This window comes from Protopterus annectens, chromosome 1.part0 (genome assembly GCF_019279795.1).
Source record: "Protopterus annectens isolate FY-2018-M chromosome 1.part0, PAN1.0, whole genome shotgun sequence".
NCBI classification, from domain to species: Eukaryota; Metazoa; Chordata; order Ceratodontiformes; family Protopteridae; genus Protopterus; species Protopterus annectens.
In genome coordinates, this window is record NC_056725.1 from 640,345,233 (window position 1) to 640,361,767 (window position 16,535).

A 16,535-nucleotide genomic window follows, 5' to 3' on the forward strand; every position below is an offset into this window, starting at 1 on the left:
CAGCCACTGCAACATACACATCCCTCACTATGCATACACAGGTAATATTACATACACCTCTCACTATTCTGTTCACCCTGTGCATCAGACCATTTGAGCATATCCCTGCACCGATGGTGTGGATGACAGGGATGTGGCACAGGCTTCATCATATGCACAGGGTGATATGTTTGCCAGGGGCATAGGCTGCACCAATGGATTACATCATGTGTGTGTGTAAGGGCCAGTGATTTGATTGGACATGTCTGTTCAGAATGCATGTGGGTGTTGTGGAGCCCTACAGTTGTGTTTGCTGTGTGCGTGTATGTGTGCACACAGTTCCATCATTTGTGAGGCCTACATAGGGGTATTATCGACAGCTCCAGATTGTACAGACCAGGTTGTACAGCTGACTGTGACCGGCCACGGCCACATGTCCTGTGCCTGCCAGGGGTTGCATGGGCACTACCAGGCAGAGGTACAAAATGGCTACTGTTTGACGACACATGGCCACTGGAACCGTGTCCCCGCCGGGAATGTCCAGGGCCACATCCACGTGGCCTGCTGTGTCCTGGTGTGGACAGCGCAGCACCAGCTGCACTGCTACTGCTACTGGCACTATGGGAGCGGTCATGTGAAGTGTCACGCTCACGTTGACCTGCACTAGGTGGTGTAGCCGGCCGACATCCACGTGGCCTATGCCTCACCCCTACCAGATGTTCCAGCACAGACAGCTCACACTCGGGGATTGCCATGCCACGGTCAAGGATTCCGACCATGTCACCCAATCGCCTGTCCAGAACATCAGCAAGTTGCTGATGAGCACCTGCCAATGCCTGGATGTTGTTGTTTAGGGTACGGATAGCAGCCCTCTGCAGCCTCTGCCATTCTCTGTTCTGCCGTTTGGCACGTGCCTGTGCTGCTATTACAGTCTGGAACATGCGTCTGGTGATTCCAGCTGCTGCGCTTTGTCCTACAGGTGCATGTCTGCCAGAGGTCCTCCTACAAGCAGCACCAGCCACATGCCTGTGTGGCACATCTGCAGTCAGTACACTGCCACCATGGTGTGGGAACACACCTTCTGTAGCCACCACACGTTCCTGTTCAATGCTAACAGATGCTGACTGTCCTTCCTCTATGGCCACTGGTGATGCGGTATGTGTTGGCAGCTGAACTGTGTGTGGGGAAGAGGGGGGCATAGCTGGGATGGCAACCATTGGCACAGATTCCACCCCTGACATCCCTGCCTGTACCTCATGCATATGTTCATCACTGCTAGCATCTGTGAGGACACTATCAGATGGACCGCAGGAGAGGGTATACCTACATCACCTGTGAATGCAAAGAAATACTCTAAATTACAATAGACACACACACCGACACACACACACACACACACACACACACACACACACACACACACACACACACACACACACACACACACACACACACACACACACACACACACACACACGCACACACACACACACACACACACACACACACACACACACACACACACACACACACACACACACACACACACACTGACACACACACACACACACACACACACACACACACACACACACACACACACACACACACACACACACACACACACACACACACACACACACACACAGACACACACACACACACACACACACACACACACACACACACACACACACACACACACACACACACACACACACACACACACACACACACACACTGACACACACACTGACACACCATGCATGTGATATGACAGATGGCATGCAGCATGCTTGTGATACAGCTGACAGCATGCAGCCCAGACATCAATAGTGTTTGTAAGCATACCCCCTGGAATGCACACCACAGCAGGCAGGTGTCATATCATTATCCATGCAATGCACATGTTCATGGTAGTATGCATGCATCCCCGTGATACACCATGTGGACCAAAACAGGATAACAGTACACATGGCTGACGTGACCTTGACATGTAATCTGCTGATGTGTGCATTAACATGGATGCATGCCTGACACAATGGTGTCGTGACACATGTATAGCATTGTACTGGGTATGACATTGCGGTGTTGCCCATATGCCCTACAGATAGACTGCATGTTGAGCAAATGTGCATGGGCATGGCAGGGGACCATGAGCCATCTACATTGCTGTATAGTGTGAAGTACAGACACTGTGCCATTGCATGGCATCATGAGGCGTCTATATTGCTACACAATGCATGATATGTACACATTGCATATCCAGAACTGCATGCACACCCATGACATACCTGTGGATTGTGACCCACGATGCTGAGGTGTATACACACCAAACCATGCTGTGTCATGTGACAGGTCATTGGAGGACATACATATGACACCCCTACAGAGTGTTAGCTGCCTGGCAACCATGTCCACACATAGTGGACCTGTCACGTCACAATTTCACACATGACATTGATGTACCATGCACACAAGGTGCACAGCTAACAGTGATGTCCTACGGCAGCAAGGGAAATGTACAGTATCTGTGGCCTGGTGTCACTGTCGGTGGAATCTGTAAAGGTGACTACTGTCATGCTATGACACAGACGGCATGTTCAACACATCTTATGGGGTAGACGTCACTGACACCTCCACTAGCTGTGCACAGGCATTTAAGATGTGTAGTGTACCACATCACCTGTACAATCCATCTAGTATGGCTGTAAATGGACCATGTGTGGACAGAGTGGGACAGGGTGTACCCACATCCCATCTACTGTGTGGCTACGTGTCTCCGGCCATCCCCCATGGCCATGTGTAGGTCATGTATGTGATGGCCATCCATCACACATGTCTGTGTTGTCCCATATGACATACACCCATAAATGTTGGATATGTCACCATCCATAGGGCTATGCAGACAAGAGGTGTATGTGTGGTATGGGTTATGGGAAAGTGACAATATTGCAACCAAAATGCTACGTGTCTGAGACATGTTGGATGCAACATCACAATGTGTGAACCCATTGCAGGGGCATATAACGCAATGGTGATGCCTGTGGTCTGCTCAAATCACTGCTCACTGTGCGGTACTGTTTTGTGTACCACATGTTTTGTTCCACTGTATAGTACATATGCCTCCATTGTAGAACACCTCCACCATTGTATGCACAGCTGGACGCACATGTAGCAATGACAAATACTGTAGTTTCATGTCTGTGTGTCATGTCATTTGTATATATTGCACATAGGTGGCCTGTGTAGATGATGGGTGAAGCAACCTGTATATCCATGTATTAACTGGCCACATGGCATATAGATCAATGCTTTGACACGCCTGATACCAATGACAGTCTCACCTGCAACGGACTCTTGGGTGTGCGGCATGCCAGAGGTACCTGTGTAGGGTGACACAGCAGTATGAACATTATCCATGACTGTATGACATCACAGGGTGCACAGTGCAAGTTAGCACATCCGCCTGTACAATAGCATATAGGAAGAACATGTGTGCATACCATACCTCTGGCCCTCTTAGAACAATAAATGTGGACCAAGCCTACTATGACGGGGGACAACTGTGACATATTGCTCTTACAAACTTAGAAATTTGCTAGCCTAATAGGTTTGCATGCACATGGTTTTACACGGAATGTGCAGTTGTAAACACAAATGTATGTCATCATTTAATGACTCCATTCCTTGGCTATTTGCCAGAAAGGGACAGATATTAAGGGGAACACACCGACAATATGAGGCAGACATCTGGACATCATGCAAATACGTGTACAGTTCAGAGGTATGGTGCATACACAGGGTAGCATAATGTAGCATGCAGCATGTGTGTCCACATACCTTGCATATGTTGTTACATTACATGCTGTACACTGACACATGCACGTACGTGGGATATACTGACCATATGTTAGTACTGACTTACCGGGCAACTCCAGGCTCATTGGTTGGGAGACACTCACCTCCATGATGACAGCTAGTGTTTCTGGGAGCTGTTCCGAGGGTGTCCCCAGACTGGCCAGTAGCTCCTCTGTGTGTGTGAGTGGAGGCTGGGTTGGTGGCCCACCACCTGTTCCGCCTTGTTCCCCTGGTGATTGCAGTGGCACGCTGTTTTGCATGACAAATCAAATCCGTGCAGTGTCTGCGCACCTGCTGGTAGGTGCGGTTGTGGCCACCCACTTCATTGACCCTCCAGTGAAGATCCTGCCACAGGTCGTCCCGCTGCTGTGCGTGCTGTGGCATGTGGCTAAATAAAACCTCATAGTTCTCATGGAGGTACGGGATTAGGACTTCATCCTCCTGTCAGCTGTAAGCAGGTAGGCTTGTACGGGGCATTATCTGTAAGACATGATGATGGTGACAGGTCACATCTACAGACATATACAGTGATACCGCTGCACATACATTTCTAGTACATCTGCACAGTTATCTTTGCAAATCAACATGACACTAACATGACTGGCATGTATGTGTCACACACATGTAACACCCATTATGCATTGGATATTGTCTCCATATATGTGTGGCACCTCAGTAGTGTTCCTACTGCATGTGACGTCTGTCTTCATGTGGGCATGTCTGTTTGCCTGCACTGGTGTTCTTACCTATCTACACATGCCTGGATGTATCCACGGTAATGCTGTTGACCTTGATGCTGTGTATATGTCACATAGCAACACAGACACGGCCTTAATGGACTTGGGCAGTGACAATGCAGCAAGTACGCATGGAAACCTGTACATGCATCTGTTTTGCCATAGACAGCTACACTTCTCTGTACAGCTGTTCAACATCCTACAACAGATCGCCTGTGTTGCACATGTGATAGCCATGGGACAATGGCTAGTCGGGCATCATTCGCAGGTAAGGCTATTGGCTACAGCATGTACGTGCTGGGTTTACTAGCTGAATCCAACACCCATTATGCCACCACGAGGGGCATCAGTGACACATTAGTGATCCAGATAGTTGATACCACATCTACCATACGGCCATCACACCATGTATGACAGGGATGATGTGTGCAGCTATGTGGACAGGGCTGCATGGTATGATGGGAGTATGTCACAGGTAGGGCACAGGGATCTGTCCAGCATGTGGCCATCCTAGTCGTAGGACGGTGGTTGTCCATGACGTATGTCTTTCAGATCAGGCTATGGACATGTAACATGTCCAACTGCATAGTGTGGCATATGTCTGTGTGCAAGGTGGATAGCATGCTGCATACTGGAGGTGAGTATTGTGGAGGCTGTTATCGGACATCCACGCATGGGCCCTACCCCTGGAGGGTGATATGTGTTTCAATATTGGTCACACGGGTGCTGTGTATGGCTGTCCAATGATCTCCGTGCTCATGGATACCACCCTGTCATGTCATGGGTACCTCTGATGACTACCTAAAGGGCCAGGGAGATGTCTCCAGCTCAGGGAGGTGTTGTGCACTACACCATCCCTAACACAGTGTCCATAATGTTGACCACAGCCAAGGTGTTACATACTGGGTACAGGGGTATTCCCCTAGTGGTGTCATTGCTCACATCATCCACCAGAATGTGCACATGTCACACACCTCACACACACAGCCCATTCTGTATGTTGTTCACAACACTGTGACAAATATTGCCCATAGGTCATGGCCATTCACATCCTCACATACACAGCTGGCTGACATTTGTCTGTGTGGTATGGCCCACAATGCGGGTGGGGTACGACACATTACCCTGGTTTACTGTAGCTGACACCATGTGATATGCACATATCACTGTAGCACCTTTAGTAGTTGTGAGTCTGTCAACAGGCCACTAGTGGAACACTCCTGTGACATACCAAGGCATTTGTAGTCAAACATCCGTACTGTCTTGTACATCTGTACTGCTAACATCTGCATTGATAATGGTCGTGGACCTGCAGAACATACCCGGCACTGTTCTGATGTGGTGCCGCCAATCATGACTGTCATTAACACTTGTGGGTTGATATTATCCAACACCCTCTCTGTACTGTATGGGCATGCTCGGCACTTGTTCAGAGCTTCTTGGCACGTTATGAGCTACTGCTTAGTTTACCACCCATTTCATACCAGTCCTCACAGGTAGACTGTCTGTCCATACATTTCCAGTTTGCTTACAGTACAACAGCTGTTGTACACACATCACTCGCATATCTCGTGAGACATGGTGGTTCATACAGCATGTCCAGCTGGCATGTACCACTTATATACAGGCATGTCCAAGTGGCATGTACCACTGCCATTGCCTGTCACTATGATGACTATGTTGTACATGTGGCAATAGAGCTATTCTCATGTACACAGTCAATGCACACCTCCCAACATACAACAGTACAGCCTGTGGGGGATGCACATATGCAGCCCTGCTGGGGGTTATACTGTCACCAACCCTGACTGCACCTGACAGTCATGTGGGGATATGCAACATTCGCAACACACCCCACTCATCACATAGTTCCACATGATCCTCACCACAGGCCACACATACATAAACACCTTGTACAGTACCCGTCCATACTTTGTGTGGGCACCAACGGCAGCCCACATTGCCAAACACAACCACACCAACCTATAGCTCACAGACACGTGTGCCCATCACATACGGCCAATAGGGTGTTGTAATATACACAACACACCTGTCATAGGCGACTGTCAGCAGTCACACTGCTGTTCCACGCAGCAGGCTACACAAGGCGATAGTCACTTACATCATACTGTCAAGTAACTGGTTCTGCAACATAATCTATGCACACATGCCACAACGCAGCAGGTACGATGTGACTGTCATTTTCCATGGTTGTGTGACTGAAGTTGTATCTCAGGGCACAGACTACGTGTGCAGGGACATGCATTAGCCCACCAGTGTTGTAGCCCTGATGGTGTGGTCCAAGCCCAGGGGGTATTTTGCGGTCATCCGGACCTGTTACCATTGTACAACAAGCGACTGTGTCACTCCCAACAGTTGTCCATGCTTCTGCTGTCATTCCACAGGCATCTGGTATATGTCCACTTTGACAGACCTGGTCAAACATGATGCTGTGGCACAGTTGACCTGCACCTGTCAGCCGTGGGTGTATGGATCACATGTTGGACTCTTGCTGCTTTTATACTGCCTGTCTTGCCCAGTGTCCAATAACAGTCATCAGCAGAATGGGAACTGGCTAGCGAATCATGTGGTAATGTAACAATGCCTGACATCATCCTCTGTGACGCACGCAGGCAAGGCACACCTGATACTGCACCACTTCAATATCTGTGCTGTGACTTGGACCTGCCTCTTGGCTCTACAGAGCAGACCTGCAATGACTGGTTATAGATAGACCGTTCCTCTCAGGCACATACCTGGACTGGCACACCCAAGGCTGAGGTGTCCCCATATTCCACTATGTTGTACACACATCCCGGCTGGTTATTCCACACAATGCATCACAGGTGCTCCACGTGCAAATAACTGTGTCTGGAACTGCTATGCACAGTATTACCAGCTGCGGATTCAACAAACCCCACGGCTACCACACCTCATTTCATGGTGTACTGGACAGTTGGGCTCATACTGCTTCTACTGATGTGAGACTGACAGTAACCCACACTTAACTGTGATAGCTGCACATGTGCTGACACATTTGGTGTACACTGTCCGTGAGTCATAACCTCCACTTGGCTGGTTCGACCAATACACACCACCTCCAAGACCAACAGTATCGTTGACATGGACACTACCAACATGTGACTGCTGTTCCACACCTGGGGTTATCCCCTCATTGGTGGTATCCGAACATATGCTACTCACCCTTGTTAGCCATATACCAGCACCACACACTTCATGGCATACACAGTAGATGAGTACTACAACACCTACTACAGATGTCATTTGACAGCGGTAGTTGACGTAATGATACATGTGCAGGTGGACAATGCACATACAAATGCAGAGACATACCCCAGTGCACTTCCATTAGCATGTACACGACAATATAGATCATGCTATGTCACACAGAGCCATGATGGTACACACCAGATATAAGACGCCACTCTAGGGGTGCGGTTCCATGGACATACTTTACAACAACAGGTGGGGGCTGTTGCACAGTGGTGTACATTCCCATGGGTGGGGTATGTCACTGGTCGGCATCGGTAGGGCCACGGGATCCCTCATCACATACTCCATAACTAGCGACGTACACATTACTGCGACACATTCCGAGATGTACCACCAGGCATTATGGTGGTATGTCAGTAGTCGTATGCAATACCCACATCTGCTCACACATACAGCTGTCACTCTGAAACATGACAGTAACAGGTGATGTTGGCAACATGCTGTAGGATGGCTTCAATGCTAAGATTACACCCTGTCACTCCCTACGGGGCCACATTCCAAGCAGGAACATTGCTGTGTAACTGCAGTCACACCTACACAGTACTAACCTGCACTCTATATGTCCTAGGACACTGGCCTCTTGTCACCCTACAACATTCCAGGCTGTGATGTCGACAGACCTCTGAATGACATGTCTCCCCACTGGGGCACCATATTCAGTAATAGCCTTGTACCAGACATTGTGGCCCCTGACTGGCACACAGCAACCGTTACAGTCCACACAGATGGCGCCACAATACATGACTGGGACTATTGCCCTACACACCTCACTGGACTATTCTGCACGGCTATAGGGCACATCATCATGGACATCATTCGCTGAGTCTTTGTTGTGCTCCTGTCCTTTGATACCAGCTGGGTTGGTGTTGTTGGGGCCACAGCATGCCCCACACCTGTTCAGACACCTTTCATAAGGGTGCCAAAGTAGTTGACGACGACACTGGGGTCCACACAGCCTACATTGTCTTGTCACTGCCTTTCAGCACCATTCTCCATTCTGGTATCGACAACATACACATCCACCTGCACATCGACACATATGTCTCAGGATGTTATGCACAGTGGATGATGGATGGGACACACACACTGAGGGTGGCATACCATATCAGATACTGCATTCCAGTTACATGTGGCATACCACAGTCCTCAGTCATGGAGCCCTCATGTTCGGTATATGCTTCCCTGAGGTACAGGCTACCACTGAGGGGACTTCCCTGCCTAGCTGTATGGACCACTGCATACCAAGCGCCATTGTTGATCCACCAGCTGTTACAGACCCCATTCATATGGGTGTCACTGTGACGGATACCTGATATGAGCATCATGGCCTCAACCTGCATGACAGTTGGTATGAACATCACTTTTGCAGTACACCATCCACCCACTGGTTATCACATAGGTGTTACTCCCCTACATACATGTCGCATTGTACGTGTTCGTACTACACATGTATGTCGCACACACTCCTGTGATTACCACATTGCCACTGCGGCGTGGATATCCTATGTGTCCAAACTTGTCTGTACTGGGTGTGTAGCTGGTACATAGGCACCCATTGTACCTCTGCACACCGGACTTATACACACATCCATGGGTACAACACCCCGCTTAGGGTGTACCTTAGACAACAGCTACAGCTTTACATAACTCAACATTAGAACGCCATGACGTTTATTGAGCTACGATGGTTAACGTTCACAGCTGCAGTACAGGCACCACGTCTGTACACATTTGCAGGCTACATACTCAGGGGTGATGTCTGCTGCATACACAGGGCCCATGTCTGCAAATATGTTATTGGATATACTCCGCATACGCGACATAAACAATAGCCACTGTGAGCATGATGCCAATGGATATGTGCACACATGTGACAGTGTGTGGGATGTGCTTGGGGGTTGAATTCCCAGACCGGACACTCACCATGCTTTGGGACAAGATTCCTATGTACATCATGCATGGACAGTCAGTAGCAGTGTTCATGTGATACCTTATTTGGTGGATGGTGGACACATGTATGCCAAGGATCACTGCATTGGCTGTACTGTGCAGAGATGCAGGTTACACATGGCTCTTCTGTTCACAGGACACTACCCTAGAGAGGTGCCACTGGTATGCACACTGTAGTTATTGTTACAAATACACTTGCCAGACTGCATGGTACCCCACTATGAACCTGTGGAGCTATTACATGTCCTTTGTGCATGGTTACTGGAATAGCCCTTCCATTTAGATTAGCTGTCATGCTATTACCATGTCCCGTGACTACAGGCCATATGTATCCTGCTATTGTACATGCCAATCATGTTTTTGTTTGTCTGTCACATCTCTTCTGCTATTCTAGTATGGGATTAATGTTTGCGTCCTTTGCAAATGCACAGAGTGGTTTACATTATTTATGTCATCATAACTGTTTATACATAACTTAATTACATAGTACTCACATCACTATACGATACCTTTGGTATGCATCATATGCCTGTTCTCCTGTGTAGCATATCTGACATATCAATCTACTGTACTATACATTACACATATGCTACATGGTATCCCATAATTCATAGCATACTTGCACAGCGGGACCACCTTAGACATGTCATTGACGTTATATGCCCATACACATGCGTACTGTTACAGTATATACATATAATACTATCCCCTGCTATGGCACGTACTTGTTGGACATACCCTGCCACGGCCGGCGGGTCGTCTGACATTGTTCTGTTTAAAGCTGTCATGTTGCATCCCTTGTGGTGTCTATGCTGTTTACCTTGTGGCCCACTGCTGGACGCACAACTTCTACAAGCGTTACTATGATCAGCAAGACATCACTACATAAATACCATTTCCCACTTTATGCATGGCAGACTCTTTTAATTACTGCAAACCAGGCTATGCATACACTGACATAAATTAATACAGAACATATTATACATAAGTTGTACATACCTTGATATCGTTACAGTATTTCATCTTTATCTTGCTGTTCTGTATCACTCTTTGCACTTTTTTTCGGTATGAGCATACATTTGAATATCTGGCAAGTCATCCTTATATACGTCGATACCTGCAACATGTGGTTTACTGCTGCCAATTGGTGTGCCGGTGTGACTAATTATGTGCACTTCAGCTGTGCAGCTGGTGTATAACTGAATTCTCCACTTGGGCTTTGGCCATTTGCTCTGCCTTCGGGGAGACGGCCTGTATTGTGTTGTGTTGTGTGTAATTGCAACTGCTATGTGTAGAGCCGAGTGTATTTCAGAGTCATGTCCCCCGTGGATTGTGTGTGGTGGCTTGTGTATGTGGTTCTACCTGTGACTGTACCTGTCATCCCACCCGTCTGATAACGGACTATTGCAAACACCTGTAACATCGCTGTTTGTTCCATTATACGACGGATACAATTTTGCATGATGCCTTTAAATATGTCTCTCACAAGGTATGTTAATGGTTCAGCAGATGTAATTGACTAACTGGATGTTTATGCTGTGATTACGGTCTGTATTGCTATTGTTTCCAGTGTGGGGGATGTAGGCGGGTGTACTTAGCATATACGGTTTTGTGGGGCTTGCATTTCTACGTAGTCCATATATATGTGTGTGGGCCCCTTCCCTAATTACAGTGCTATCACTTACTACACTTCTGTTACGGGTGTTTACTGTATAGCGATATGTGCAGGGATATTTCGAAATGACCGCTATCCCGTGTATGTGTGCCCCAGATATTTGCAGTCATTGCAGCGGTGTTGGTGTCACACCCTCTGTGCCATGGCTTGCCACCTTTTCATATGGCCATAGTTAGACACTTGCGGGTCACACAGTGGTGTTTACAGGCTGACATATAGGCACGGTCAGTACACAGGATGGCACATACTTTTATCCTCATTACATACCAATTGTTCTTGGGCCTTGCCTACGTATCCGTTTGCATGTAACATTTCCGTTTCTTACATACAGGCATGAGTATTTCCTACAACTATTGCATAATATTTGGGACATACTAATGCCCTACACTCTCGAACAGTTGCCCTTTGTAATGTTTCATGTCAGGACACACATGCCCAGGGAGGGGCTGTCCTTCCCAATGTGGGACAGGTGGTTACCGCATGCCTACGGCTGGCTATACCTGCACCTACCATTATCATCTACCTCCGAGTTGCCACCTACAGACGCATGATGCGGACACACACACATTACAGTCACACGGAAACACACATGGCACCCTCAACACACACATACACAGGCTACATCACTCTCAACCACAGTTGTACACAGTACCCACGTGGACCGCACCGCCAGCAGTGGTGACTACATGTCCTTACTATCGTCATATTGCTCGCGGTTCTACTGTTCCAGTACTGTGTTCTTTCTGTCTTTCAGCCTCCTGGTTACGCATGTCAGTGTGTGACACATTCCATACTTGGCGGTATCCTATTTATTTGTACCTCAAAGGTGTTTTGAATGATGTTGACCTATCTATATATTTGCAGATGTCAGCGACTCCTTTTATATTGACATATCTCACACTATCGCCCTTTCGATTGGTATTATATATGTGTAGATATATATATATATATATATATATATATATATATATATATGTATGTATATATATTTATATATACACATATCTCAGACAGGGGTTGTGACAGGCACGCTACGCCTTTCATTGTGTGTTTGTCAGTGTATACTGTGTTTCCTGGACTCCGCACGTTTGTGTCTGTACCTGTCACATTACACACCTGCCATGGGTTAAGATTACCTCCCATCCCACTTTGCGAGGGACAGTCCCTCTTTCTGCAGATGTGTCCTGCGACATATATGTGAACATAGCAAATGTCCTGCGACTGTGGGACAAACATATTCCCTATAGTTTATGTAATAGTTGCGTATCCGACCCACTTACATGTTACAGGACACGGAACACGCACCTGCAACCATTACTAGAATAAACTTTTTATCAATGCAAAACACTGATGTTCTGGTTGTCGTACTGGCCAGGTGTATGTGTCGGCCTGCAGACATCTGGCGTATGTCCCACATTGGTCTTTTGCAATGTGGCAACCCTGCCGTACATACATCTTGGCTAGCAATAGTGTTGGGTGATTGTATACATGATTACATGTTCCTGGCAGTGGTCGTTTTACCCTTCAGAGCAGGCGCTATTTGTTCAGGGATGACTAATGCTGGTTTCACCTGCTCTGTACATCATTGACGGTGATCTGCGCAGTGGTCGGTGAAGCTTAGCCCTGTTTTGCGCATATCCGTATAGTTGTATTTAAACATCGCTTACCAGCTGTGGGCAACACTTATTCCCGCTAACTTGTGCTGCACATATTCTGATGACCTGCATCCGGAATGCCTTACCCGTGCTGTCAGGATTACGTTACATCCCTTGTGGGACGTGGGACCGGGAACATGCCCGACAGTCACTGCATGTACCACTTGGACATCTGGGTGTTGTACACGTATTATGTAATTTTGTATGTGAAGTACACTACAGCAGTTACTCCTCACTACACTCACAGGGATAACTCCATTCATTTACAAATTTATGGGTCCAGTTAATAGTATGTCCATGTGATGTTTACCGGCTGTACTCCGGCATTGGGTATGTATATCACAATTAGCTACACTCGCTGATGTGCTACACCTTCATCCGACCGTGGATGCAGCATGCTGGGGTGATGAATGCCTGTCATGGATACATCCCCTGCCTTGACACCACATCCATGCTTACATTTTGTGGAGTCCCCTCAGTGATGCAGCAGGGAATCCATGCTGAGTGTGTGTGAGACAGTGCTTACACACATGTGCTCCCATGATTGCCTCTGCTCCAGTAAGTGACAGTTGCTTACTCGATGTTGTGGCAACGGGGGTCACTGTTTGCCCCATTTGATGTTTTGCCTCTGACAATTGGGCGTGTACTTGCCGATGTACCTGAGAACCTATACACACAGCACCAACAGATGCTGATAGGCGCATCTACTGTTCAGGTGTTGACATTTCTGTGTTCCAGTGGCTGTTGCGTGTACAATGTTTGAGGGCTGCCTATGTAGGATTCCACAGTGGGCCACCTATACATCACAATTTACAGGTGGTCGTGTTTGTGTGCCATCCATTTTACTGTGTGTGCAGGTGGAGAGGGGTGTCAGTCCATGGGAGCCTACACTGTCAAGGTATGTGGTATACGTTCCCTCTTTGCCAAGGCATAGGCATATTGGGCATGCCTCCATCTGCCTAATGTGGCTGACACAGTGTGTCCATGGTCTGGATCCCTCTGTGCCTGTGTTGGCCTTGGCAATTGTTGAGGGCTGTGAGGCCCTCCCCCATTTTGACCCTGCTGCAGCTGTTTCCGCAGGATCATATTATGTAGCATGGCACATACTATGAAGATATGGGCACACATGCCTGGAGAGTACTGCAAGGCTCCACCAGATGTGTCCAAGCACCGGAACCGTGATTTCAGCATCCCGAACACATGCTCTATGATGATTCTGGTTTGTGCGTGTGCCTCATTATGGCGTTCTTGGATTGGTGTGTGTGCATTTCTGATGGGGGCCATCATCCACGGCTCCAGTGCATAGCCAGCATCCCCACAAGGTGGCCTTGTGGGATGTCCCCCATGACAAATACCTGATACAGCTGTGAGGCATGCCAGATATGGGAGTCGTGGTAGCTTCCAGGGCTGCCAGCACACACATCCATGATAATGCCCTGGGCATTGCACACGACCTGGCAGTTGATGGAGTGGAATCCCTTGTGGTTTATGTAGCGCCTACCATACTCACTGGGTGGTGACTTGATTTGTATATGCGTGCAGTCTATCACACCCAGTATCTCAGGGTAGTTTGCCACACGGTGGAAGTGACGCATATTGCTGGCCAACTCCTCCTGAGTTTGGGGGAAGTATATATGCTCATTGGCATGTGGTAACATGACATCCAGGAACTGGTGTAGTACCCTGGATGCCGATGCCTGTGAGATCCCCATTATATCTGCAGTTGGCCTTTGAAAGGCACCTGTGGCTAGTATTCGCAAGCTTACACATACCTTCGTGTCCACTGGGATAGGTTCCCCTCTGTTGTTTCTGGTTCTCAGGCATGGCCAGCACAGCTCTACTATTTGCTGTAAGATGTCCCTGTCCACCCTGTAATGCTCTACTATCTCCAGATCATGTAGCCCCTGGTAGGTTACCCTTGGTCTGAACACTCTTCTCCTTCGCCGAGGCCTACGGTGGTTGTCGGCATCATCCTCCACAACACCGCCAGTCTGTAACACATGCTGATGAATCACAGCTATGGCAGCTCCCAACATGTACTTTTTAAAAGTTCCCCGTCTGTTTACACCTATGGTGCAGTGTTTGGGAATACACAGGTGTGTGTTGAGTGCTTTCACACTTTATACTGTTTTGCTATGAACACTGATGATGTCATAGGGTGTGTATGTACAATCGTGGCTACAGGGTATCTTCTGTGTTTGATTAATGGAACAACTATTGTGCTGCCTTTGGTGTTGCATTACATTTGGCTGCCGTGAATTACCTCCTGCCCTTCCATTTACATTTGTGCGCGTTACACCTACCATGTGCTAGCATGCATCCAGCAGCCTGCTTTCATTTGTACTTTCCTAGACCTGGCTTATCTTGCGTAATGTGTTCTATTGCCGGTCTACTGTGGGTTTGCTTTGCTCTGCTATGACAGTTCTCCTATGTATGCATTCCAAGTCCTCCCTTCCTTTCTCTGCAATCCTCTGCCTCCCCTATCCTGTTTGGCAGGTTTCTGCACGCAGGCTTTTCTTCTGCCATCGATTGGCCGCTGTGAGTTGATTGGTGTTAATTGCTCATTAGTACTCCAATTACCCTGCTTCGGCATTTCCTTATTTTCTTCCCCTGCCCTTCCTGTTTATGCTATTGTTCACGGCGCGTGAATCCGCTTGCCAGGTTTCGGGCACTTTTTCATCCCCGTACACATGAGCTTTCGGGCACCATGTGTGCTCTCAGTTAAATGGTTCTATACCTTTCTCCCTACCCCTGTCCTGCAGCTTTGCTTAGCAATAGCCAGGTCTGATTTGCATAGCTCCAATGTGCTTACTGATACGGTGGCACACCCCTCTGCTGATGTCATGTATCACCTCTGATACACTCCTCGGTGTTATAGCGCTGCGCCGTCTGGTACATCCTTAATCCGGCGGGACGTTTGTGATTCAGTATTACCTACCTCATTTGCATGGCATTGACTACTAATTCATAGTTACAGCGCCAAACACTGTCGCGGGCCCTTGGCAACCCTTGCGCCTTGCCTGTGGTGTACCATGCCTTCCATTGCTCATTATGGTGAAATCATGCTTTGTCTCACACTGTGATTTTTCTGCCATCTGTATATATTTCCTTTGTATTCCTGTTTGCGCACACATGCCCTGCGGTTGTACTGTGCGTTACTGTGGCCATGACATTAAATGTTGTTTTTTAGTTGTTGTGCATCTTTTCTTGTGCCATTGGCTATGTATTTGGCCATTGGCATATGTTAACTTTGTAATACATGCATCTGGTCCACTTCCATAACTCCGATGTTCTGTTTGGGAAAATGTAAACCGTGTTTTTTGGTTTACATTTCCATGGGCTTGCGCTACGCCTGCACCACTTTGTGAATCATTGGCTTTTGCC